We start from the raw sequence: 9,747 nt of genomic DNA, 5'->3' as shown, positions 1-9,747 counted from the left end.
TGCTGGTCCGGTGAATGTCCCGAGAAGAGGACAAATGCTGCGGCTCCGACACGCGGAGGCGGGAGGAGTCGGGTACAAGCGTTCATTGATAAATTAGTAAATAAACACGCCAGGTGAGCGCGGCCACCTTCTCCCAGGCGGCCGCTGAGGGCCCAGCGCGCGTGCCTGTGCGAGGTGTGCGTGTGGCCCGGGGCCGCAACTGTGTGCGCGCGCGAGTGTGTCCCCGGGTCGGCCCGACGTCTGTGGAGCTGTGTGGCGTGTGTGCGGGTTTGTGTGTTCTCTCTGGTGCTGTATGTATGTCTGTGCGTCGTGCATCCGTCTGTCATCTGGCCTCTCCTCCTGCGTGTCTGTGATACATGGAGCTACGCGTGCCAACCCCGACACGGTCTAGCTGGTGTCTGGCTCGCCCTCTCCCGCGCGTCCTGTTTCCCCCCAGCCCCCTTTTCTCCGTCGTTCACTCTTGCACTCCCAGAACAGAAGACCTAACCTTCAGTTAGGATGGCGTGTGTGTAAACGAAATTAGATTCCTCTTTTAACACCTCCCCTGCATCCAATACGAGTTCTATTTTAGAGTTCACCAGAAGAGAACGTGTGTGTGTCTAAGGGGCGAGCATCTGTGCTGTCCCTCCCCGTGTGAGCCCTTCCGAGGTTGATGTGGCGGGCGGAGATTTAAAAGCTCTCTTGCTTCTAGCGCTGGGTCATCTCGACTCTCACTCTCTGCCCTGGGACCCCACCTGGTGGACAGTCGTAGCACTACAGATTCAGGGGGAGGCAATTCCTGCTCCCCCCTTCCCTCTGTCTCCATTCACAGGGAAGATCAGCCCTAAAGGGCCTGCTGGCAGGCCCCTAAGTGGCTCCACTCCTGCCTCAGTGCCCTCAGACTTCCACCTCAGGCGGCTTGGGGCCCAGACCCTCACAAAGTCCCCGTCAGGACCACTGTGACCCCAGAAATAGAGAGCTGGGGCACATCCTCACAACAGGGAGGTTTCATAGGACAGTCAACTCTGGATTGGGTACCCAGGAGCCACGAAACCAAAAAACCACACCGTTCCCTTTGTCGGGGGGTGGTGGGTGAAACTGGGCAAGAGTGGGGCTGGGGGAGATTGTTGAGGCTCTGCTGTTTTGAAGAGCCCTAAGAATATAGCCTGACCCCCAGACACAGCACTCCTCCGGGATGGCAGAATAGGCAAGGTGACCCTGGGGAACCCTTGTGTGGAGACATCAACCTCTGAAAGGATGGACACACAGCCTTATAGAGATGCAAATAGATGCACAGGCAAATACTGAGAGAGCACGGGCACGCACGAGCATGCACACACACACACACACACACACACACACACACACACAGGAAGACGCAGGCACGTACACTTAGAGAATCATTGTCAACAAGTTCACACAACACCTGCCTCCAACCTCAAGAGACCACAGGAGGTGTCTGCTCTGCAGGGATCACAGCCCCAGAAGTCTCCACGAACCATTGTCTTCCCCTCCCCCTCTCCTACTTCACTGTTGGCTTTTGGGCACTTTCATCCTCTCTTCCTGTTTAGGTGGGAGTTGGGAGGGGCCCTGGGGGAGTCATTCTGGGTTCTTATGGCCCAGCCACCAAGTGGAGTCCTGGGGAATGTCCATAGGGACAGCATGGCTTCGCAGCAGTAGTCGCTGGATTTCCTGATTGGAACCATCTCTCTTCTCAAATCCCAAAGAGTACTTAAGAAAACAAAGAAAAGAAGCCATGGTATTGTAATTCTCTACATTGCCGGAGGTGCTGGGGAGAGTAGGAATCTTAGGGCTGTGGAGCAGCCTTGATAAGAGCGGGGCTAAGACAGAGAAGGGTCAGCAACCAACTTCACCAGTGAGATTCCATCCGAGGACATTCCTTCATCCGCTTCACTTGGACTTCTGACTTTGGTCCCAGACCAAGCCCTGATCCAGACCTCAGTCTGACCCATAACCCTGACCTAAAACAGACCCCTGAGCCTAATCCCAGGTTGACCCTTAATCCTGGTCATAGATTGACCCTGTCCCTGACCCCAGACTGAACCCTAGTCTTCTCAAGCATCATCCAACCCTGCCTTTGGCGAGAGGAGTATGGCTGGCCCCTTGCGGACTCCCCAGAGATGAGGCACAGCGCAACCTGTGAGGCTCTGGGAGCAGGACTGGACTGTAGGACAGAATATCTCCCTCCCACCCCCTGCTCCAACTACAACCTTTTTCCATGGGGCTTCAGCTATTGCCTGAATTGCCCTGAAGCCTTGGTTCACAGCTTGCCTCCCATGTCCCTGTAGCCTTACAGGTACCTTGAAATCAGTCAGAACAGACTGGGGGATCAGGCATGGGAATGCTGGTTCAAGTGGAGCTCTGCCTGGATGAACTTTACGGTGCTTGGCAGAGGGGCTGGGAGAATACAGAGGGCAGGCATCAGACACTCTTGGAATATGTAGCCGATGGGGCAAGGCACAGCCTCTGTGCCCTCTTCCCGGGCTCAGGAAACACCCATCAACGGGGACAAATCTGCTCCTCGTAGAGGCACAGAGCTCCCAGGAGTATCCCAGCCTTTCTATGCCCAACGGAATAAAGACATTGCACTTTCCAAATCCCTTACATGTGTGCAGCCCTGTAGGGCCAACACATCTCTTCTACAGCTACTATTTTATTTCATCTCCACACAGCCCTGTGAGGTAACACTATTTTTAGACATTAGATTTACATACTAGTTTTTGTACTGATGAAAAAACTGAGGCCCAGAGTCCCCCTCCCCATCCCCATTGCATTGCCCTATTCCCTCTCCCCCATCAAGCACGCAGCCCCATGAGACGTGAGATCCTGTCCCACGTGGCAGCTGCCCCTTTGTTTAACTTCCGTGCTTCTGACCGTTAAAGCTGACAACGGGGGGAGCTATTAGTTTTACACTTAATTTTGCATAGTTGGGGCCCTGAATTTTTTAAATTGATGCCTTATTTACTTCCTTTCCCCTAAAACTACCTCTGCTTCCTCCAACCATAGCCAAATGGAAAGGAGCAAAAACCCAGGATAAAAGTAGGGGTGGCCAGCGGCCAGCGCAGAGACCAGGAGGCTGCGGGCAGGAAACAGGGCTGGTGTTCGGGGGTCTAACAGAGGTTGCAGGGTCTCGCCGGCCTCCCGTTGGGCCCATGGTAGTCTAGCCCGAGGGATGAAGCTGCCCTGTCCTGCCTTGCTGGCACCAAAGAACCCTTGGAAATCAGCTCTCAGCTCCTCTGCATCCTCCCCAGGGCCTCAGGCTGGTCCCCATTTCATTCTGAGGCCTCTCCATACACACCTGCCAGTGGCGGGACCCTTTGCCTGAAAAATTTCAAGTCCAGTGGGGAAGCAACGTTCTGTTTCTTCCTGAGGGGCAGTGGGGGAGAGGGCTTACCCTGTGCCACCAGGTCCCGCTCAGACATGCTCCGCCACTGCTTCTCCAGAACTCGAGCAGAAACTGCTACCCCAGCAGATTAGTAGAGCCCCTTTGGCCCTGGCCATCCCAGCCGTGGCCCCAGATATTCATCCCGAGGTCTGTTTGCCCTTCTCCCACGCTGTGCCCTCCCTCCAGATCGGGCACTGCGAGGCTGGCAGTGCCCCTCTGGTGACCAATCTTCAAGGACAGTTTAGAGGACAGTCCCTGACTGTGCCTTGGCGATTCTGAGAGGGGCTGGGTCCCCCGCTGTCCATGCCGGTCGGGGGGTGAGGACTTAACCCAACTCGGCTTGGAAATGACCGCAGGGCCACGGATGCTGCCTTTCTAGAGCCCCCAGAGGCTAAGCTCTCCTCTGGCCCCCGCCTTGCAGCTTCGAGGGCTCCGTGGCTGTTGTCTGGAACACCTTCTGGCCCCTTCAAAACCACCACCTGCCGCGTCCCAGCCCGCTGGCCCATTTGGAGCCGCCGTCCTGCTATTGGTGGTGCTTCGGAAGCAGAGCTGGATTCTGGATGCTAGTTAGTTATTTCTTAAAGGTCTCCTTCTTCTTCTTCTTTGTCCCCTAGTGTGACTTGCTCCCACCCCACCCCCAGTATCCTCTCATCATTGGCTCTTTAGACTTTTTTTGTTTCCGTTTGGCTCTATCCATGACAGCCCCCATCCAAGCGTCTGTACCTGGCAGGGCCAGATGCAGGCACAGCCCGCCTCCTCACTCCTCACTCCCAGCTGCTCAGAGACCCACAGCCGGGGCCGAGCCCCTCACCCACCCACCCCCTTGCGGCCCTGGGAAGGGGGAGGCCCTCAGGAAAGAACTCTGGGGCTTTCTCCTTTGCCTGAATATGGAACAAGCCTCACCCCGTACCTCCATCTCAGAAATCGCAGCTTCAGACACTTGCCCCAGAAGGAATTTTTTCAGAGAAATGAAAATACCCGCACCCTCCCCTGTCAGAGCTCCCACACCCAGTCCCCTTCCTCCCATCCCACACCCAACCCACACGAAAGCAACCCCAAAAGGGACTTGCCGATGGAGAGAACGAGGTAGGGACGAGGAACGCAGCTGGCAGTGTCCAAGTCGGCACTGCCTGGAAAAGAGTAGGCTGGCCGGTGGCGATGGGACACCGGCAGTGCCCCAAGCTGGCTCTGGCTGGCAGGGACACTGCCGCAGCGACTGCGTTCCCTCAGGCCCGGGGAGCCAAGAGCCCTTTATAGCCTGAAACCTGCCCTGGCACCGCCCACTGGGCGGTTGCAACCAGGCCTGCAACTAGGGGAGTCGCTAGGAGCTGGGAGGGCATCCGCCCCAGGACCCCAGGGCCAGGCCCCACGCACAGGAATCTGGGATGCCACCTCCTCCCATCCCAGGCAACTCCATGTCCTGGTATGTGCATGAGACTGTGTGTGTGTGTGTGTGTGTGTGTGTGTGTGTGCGCGCGCTCACGCGTGCGCTCGTGCTTAAACTTCCATTCAAAGACCTCAGATCTCTTTCCCTCATCCTCTTTCTCTGGCGGTAACAGTTTTTGAAAGGATGGGGAGAGCAATGTGTTTCTGCTCAGTTTATCAAATTACACTCAGTGACAAAGGACTGAAGTGCATTTTCTTGAAGGCTTGACAATTAGAGATCCAGGAAGAAAAAAGAAAGGCATGACAGAGAACCCAGGGCTTTTGTGGAAGGTAAAACACCGATGTCAAAGGCGGGGATGTGGTCGGGTAGCTCTGAGTGAATTTGCCTTCATGTTCTTTGGTGTTGTAAACCGTTTCCCCCACCCCTCAACCTCAGCTGCAAAAATCCCAGGGAGCCTAGAAATTGCAAGATTGTTGATTTTTAAAAGGAACGCTGTTCATTTTCACATGGGCTGAGTCAGACAAGCTGGAGCACTGCTTCCTCCCTCCAGGGCTGCCCTTCCCAGCCCCCCATGCCAGGGAAGCCTTCTCAGAGAAGTCACTCAAAGAGGTACAGTGCCCTCTGTCCCCCCCCACCCCACCACCAGTCTCAGCCTGTGCAGCCAGCTTCTCTGCTGGGGTCTGGTTGGGACAGGGATGGGGCAGGCTTTTCCTTGCCAAAGTTCTGCCTAGCACCTGAGCTCTGAAGATTGCTAGATGGAGAAGGATGAATTGTCAAGGCAGTTTGGGGCCTGAAGCAAAGTACATGGGGTCATTGGACTGCTTTCCCAAAGGTTTCCATTCTTTGGGGGTAGAGGGGAGGGCAGCAACCCAAGTTCCCAGCCACAGATGCAGACGAACGAGTCAGGAAGAATATCCCCTTATCCAGAGTTCTGAGACAGTGCCTGAAACAAGTCCACCCCTACCCAGCCTTCCATTCCCAGCTGGCTTTGGTCCAGAAGCCACCCAGCAGGCAGGCCGGCCGACTGACTGGCAGCCCTGCTCAGAAAGCTCACGGAGCAGAGCTAACCTGAGAAGCTAGTTGGCAGAGCTCCCCACCCCCGAGTCCAAATCCCTCCCTCTTGCATGAGACCATGGCTCCTGCTGACTCTCTCAGGAGAAGGAGACGGAGGAGACGCAGAGCAGGGAGGCTGTGGGGCTGCCCACCTGCACGCCCCCCACCTCTCTTCTCACACCTATTCCCCACCATCCACCCCAGCTCCAAGCTAACTCAGTTCCAGATGCTGCAGCTTTCATCGGTTTCCTCCCCAGACACTCCTGGGGTGGCCAAAGATCAGAGGAGGAACTCCCAGTAAGATGCCCTGTGGTCCGGATTGTTCTGACGGCCAAGGCTCTTCTAGCACGTGCCTGTGATCCCTTCAGGATTTCACCTGGTCCTCACTGCCTGAGCCTGACCACTCTGAGGTACCAGGAGATTCTTGGGAGGACCTGGGCCCCTCCTACACATTATTTCCATCAGCAAAGCTCTATGCTTCCTCTTCAAAGCAAGCTTCAATACAAGTCCCCTGGTCTCCCACCCCCTGCAACTAGATTGCCACCCTGAAATCCCTTCTGTATGGAAAATCTGTAGCTCCTCTGACGCTCTCTTTAGTTTTTCCTCCATTGGTTTCATTCCTTCCTCGATGTCCTGCTATTCCAAATCCATTCGTTCATCATACTCACAGCAAATAGGCAGAGTGGGTTATAGCGAAGACAATGGCTCTGGAATCTATGAGACCTGGGCCCCAAATCTGCGCCGCCACTCATTACCGTGAGCCCTGCGCTTTCCCTGTTTGAGCCTCGGATACTTCTTCAGTGTGGTGAATGGATTAGAAGGGAATGAGGGTTGAGGCAGGGATTCCTGTTAGGAGACTGGTGATAACTCAGGAACAATAACAGTAGTAACAATAGTGATAACAATATCACAGTAATAATAGCACTTCCTATGTGTCTGGCGCTTTTGAAAGCACTTCACATATATTATTTCATTTAATCCTCACATCAACCCCAGGAGGTAGATACTATATTCCCACTCTACAGAGGAAGAATCTGAGGCTCCAAGTGATTTGACAACTTGCCCAAGTGAATCCTGCTGCATTTTGGGTGTTAGATTTAATCTCCTCTAGAATTCAAACCCAGGGAATCCGGATTAGTCTGAGCTCTTAGCCAGTACACTAAGGACAAAACCAAGCTGGCAGCAGTGAGGATGGAGAAAAGTGGACATATTTTAGAAGTGTTTAGAGTTCCAGTAAAAAAGATGACATATTTGGCAACTGATTTGGTGGGGAGGGAGGAGGAGCTTAAGATTTCAGGCTGGGTAGCTGGGAGCATGGCAGGATTACCTATTGAGTAGAAGCTCAGGAGAGTGAGGCTTAGGGGACAAGGTGATGAGTTTGGTTTTACCCTGGAAGGTCCTGGATAACTAAGGGATATTCAAATGGAGCTTTCTGGTGGGCTGTTAGAGGCGATTTAAACATCATCGGCATTCAGGTGCTAAAGGAAGACAGGAGAGTAGAGAAGCCTACAAAGAAAGAGAAGTGGGCCTAGGATAGAGCCCCAAGGAACACCAACATTTAAGGCACAAGAGGAGGAAAAGGAGTCTGGGAAATAGGGACCTCTTTTCTTTGGCCAAAACTCATGTCTTAGTTAACCTCACCTGAGACTGATTATCCTATTTGTTTATTTCCCCTCAGCACTTAGAATCTCAGGGTTACCAAGGAACTCAGGTTAGTAATTTCACCCCTGCCTAGCCCAGGGACACACACACACACACACACACACACACACACACACAGCTTCCTGACCTATGAACTCCCATCGGTAGGATTCTTTATCCAGCTGCTGAGTTCATTTTGGCATCTTACACTTGTATATGAAACCATCTATTTCACAGAGCTTTTCACCATGTCATATGGTGACATAACACTTTTAGGGGCACCTCCTAAGCGGGTCTGGGTCTTGCCTGCCCCAGACTGAGGCTCCGCCCGGGCTGCATGTCCAAGTAGAACTCCCTCACTGCACTGTGTGCTCCAGCAGACTGTGGGTTCCTGGAGAACACAGCCTGACTCTGCAGCCTCCTGCTCTGTGCTCAGCGCTGAGACAGGAAGGGGGCCGCTGTGGGATCTGGGAGTGTGAGCATCCAGTGAGTTCAGAAGGAGGACCAAACCTAATGGACGGACTGGTCACGCTGAAACCCCATGTGGGCATGGGGAATGGAGAAAGCATGGGAAGAAAACCGGGCAATGAAGAGAGAAGGATGGACTCTCTTCCCACGCACTCTCCTGACCCATCCAGGAGAGTCCACGTGCTGGAGGAGCAAGCAGGGGTGCGGAGCCGGCCTGGAGGGGCCTGGGCTGGGGGAACCCAGGAGAGAAGGGTGAGAGACTGCTGAGGGAAGGGGAGGAGGATGGAGGTACTTAGGTAAGGTCTCCACACGCTAGTTAAGAAAGCGGCAGGGGCTTCCCTGGTGGTGCAGTGGTTGAGAATTCGCCTGCCAATGCAGGGGACATGGGTTCGAGCCCTGGTCTGGGAAGATCCCACATGCCGCGGAGCACCTGGGCCCGTGAGCCACAACTACTGAGCCTGCGCGTCTGGAGCCTGTGCTCCGCAACAAGGGAGGCTGCGATAGTGAGAGGCCCGTGCACCGCGATGAAGAGTGGCCCCCGCTCGCCACAACTAGAGAAAGCCCTTGCACAGAAATGAAGACCCAACACAGCCAAAAATAAATAAATAAACAAATAAATTTATTAAAAAAAAAAAAAGAAAGCGGCAGCTCAGACAGCCCTAGGCTAGGCCTGCCCTCTGAGGGGAGACAAGGCATGGCGTTGCCCTCAGGGGCAAGTGGCAGCTGTGGGGAAGTTACCCAGCACAATCATCACATGGAGAGCAAATGAGCAGGGAAACATTTGCAGTGCTTCCTCTCTTGGGTGGACACACACATTCTTATTCTCACAGATGCTCCTTGTGCAATCATACGTGCTCATGGAGACTCGCACGTTCCACGCCTCCCCCCGACCCCAAGCATGCCCAGACCCCTCCCCATTCTCCACAAGCTGGTTCAGGGTGGAGCTTCAGGGCCTTGGAGCCTCTGGCCCGGCAGGAGGAGGGCCACCCAGTCTTCTCAGCACCTTAGTACGCAGATGAGCAGTGACTGGCTTGGCCTGCTGGATAAGGGGCAGCTCACCGGAGCCCGGGCGGAGTGAGGACGGCCTGGGGGATGAGACTTGGGGTGGGGTGGGGCAGGCTTCTCAGAGAAGGCTACGCGAACATAAAAAGGACCCTTCATGGCCCTCTGCCTGGGCCCAAGATCCAGGCTTCCAGTGCTATTCAGCCCCTGAGCTCCCTCTACCAGGACCCAGCTCCGATGGCACCCTGGTCAATTTAGGGGACGCAAGAATAGCTACTGTAGGGCAGGGGCAGCCCCGAGCTCAGAGCACCCATCACTGATCCCTCAGGGCTTAACGGTACGAAGATCTCTTCCAGCCCCCTGTCCCTGTGATTGGTCCCTCGTCAGGATCCCCAGGGCAGCTGCAGCACTGGGGTAGAGAGCAGCCGAGGGCAGAGGGCACACCCCGTCTACAGCTTGACGATGGCCTGGAAAGGAGGCCCCGCCCCGCCCTCCATAGGACCAGCCAACGCTAGCACAGGTCAGGGAGTCAGTCCTGCCATTCATCAGCTGTACAGTCTTGGCCAAGTCACTTCACGTCTCAGGCTCAATTTTCTTATAAGAATGGGGAGAAGAAGTCTTGCCTTACTGGGCAGTTGGCAGTTGTGACATTTTGGGCTCAGAGCTGGGACAGATTCAAGGTAAAGCCAAGGAAGCCAAAACTTTGGGATTTCTCACTTGTACAGTCTCCTTCCAAAGCCCTGGCAATTCATACTTTGCATTATTTTCCTCAAGAGGCTCCGCTAAGTCATACAAGCTTCAGGTTTCACAA

The sequence above is a fragment of the Balaenoptera ricei genome, chromosome 13 (genome assembly GCF_028023285.1).
Source record: "Balaenoptera ricei isolate mBalRic1 chromosome 13, mBalRic1.hap2, whole genome shotgun sequence".
NCBI classification, from domain to species: domain Eukaryota; kingdom Metazoa; phylum Chordata; class Mammalia; order Artiodactyla; family Balaenopteridae; genus Balaenoptera; species Balaenoptera ricei.
The sequence above is the reverse complement of the archived record's forward strand: the minus strand, read 5'-3'. Positions refer to the sequence as shown.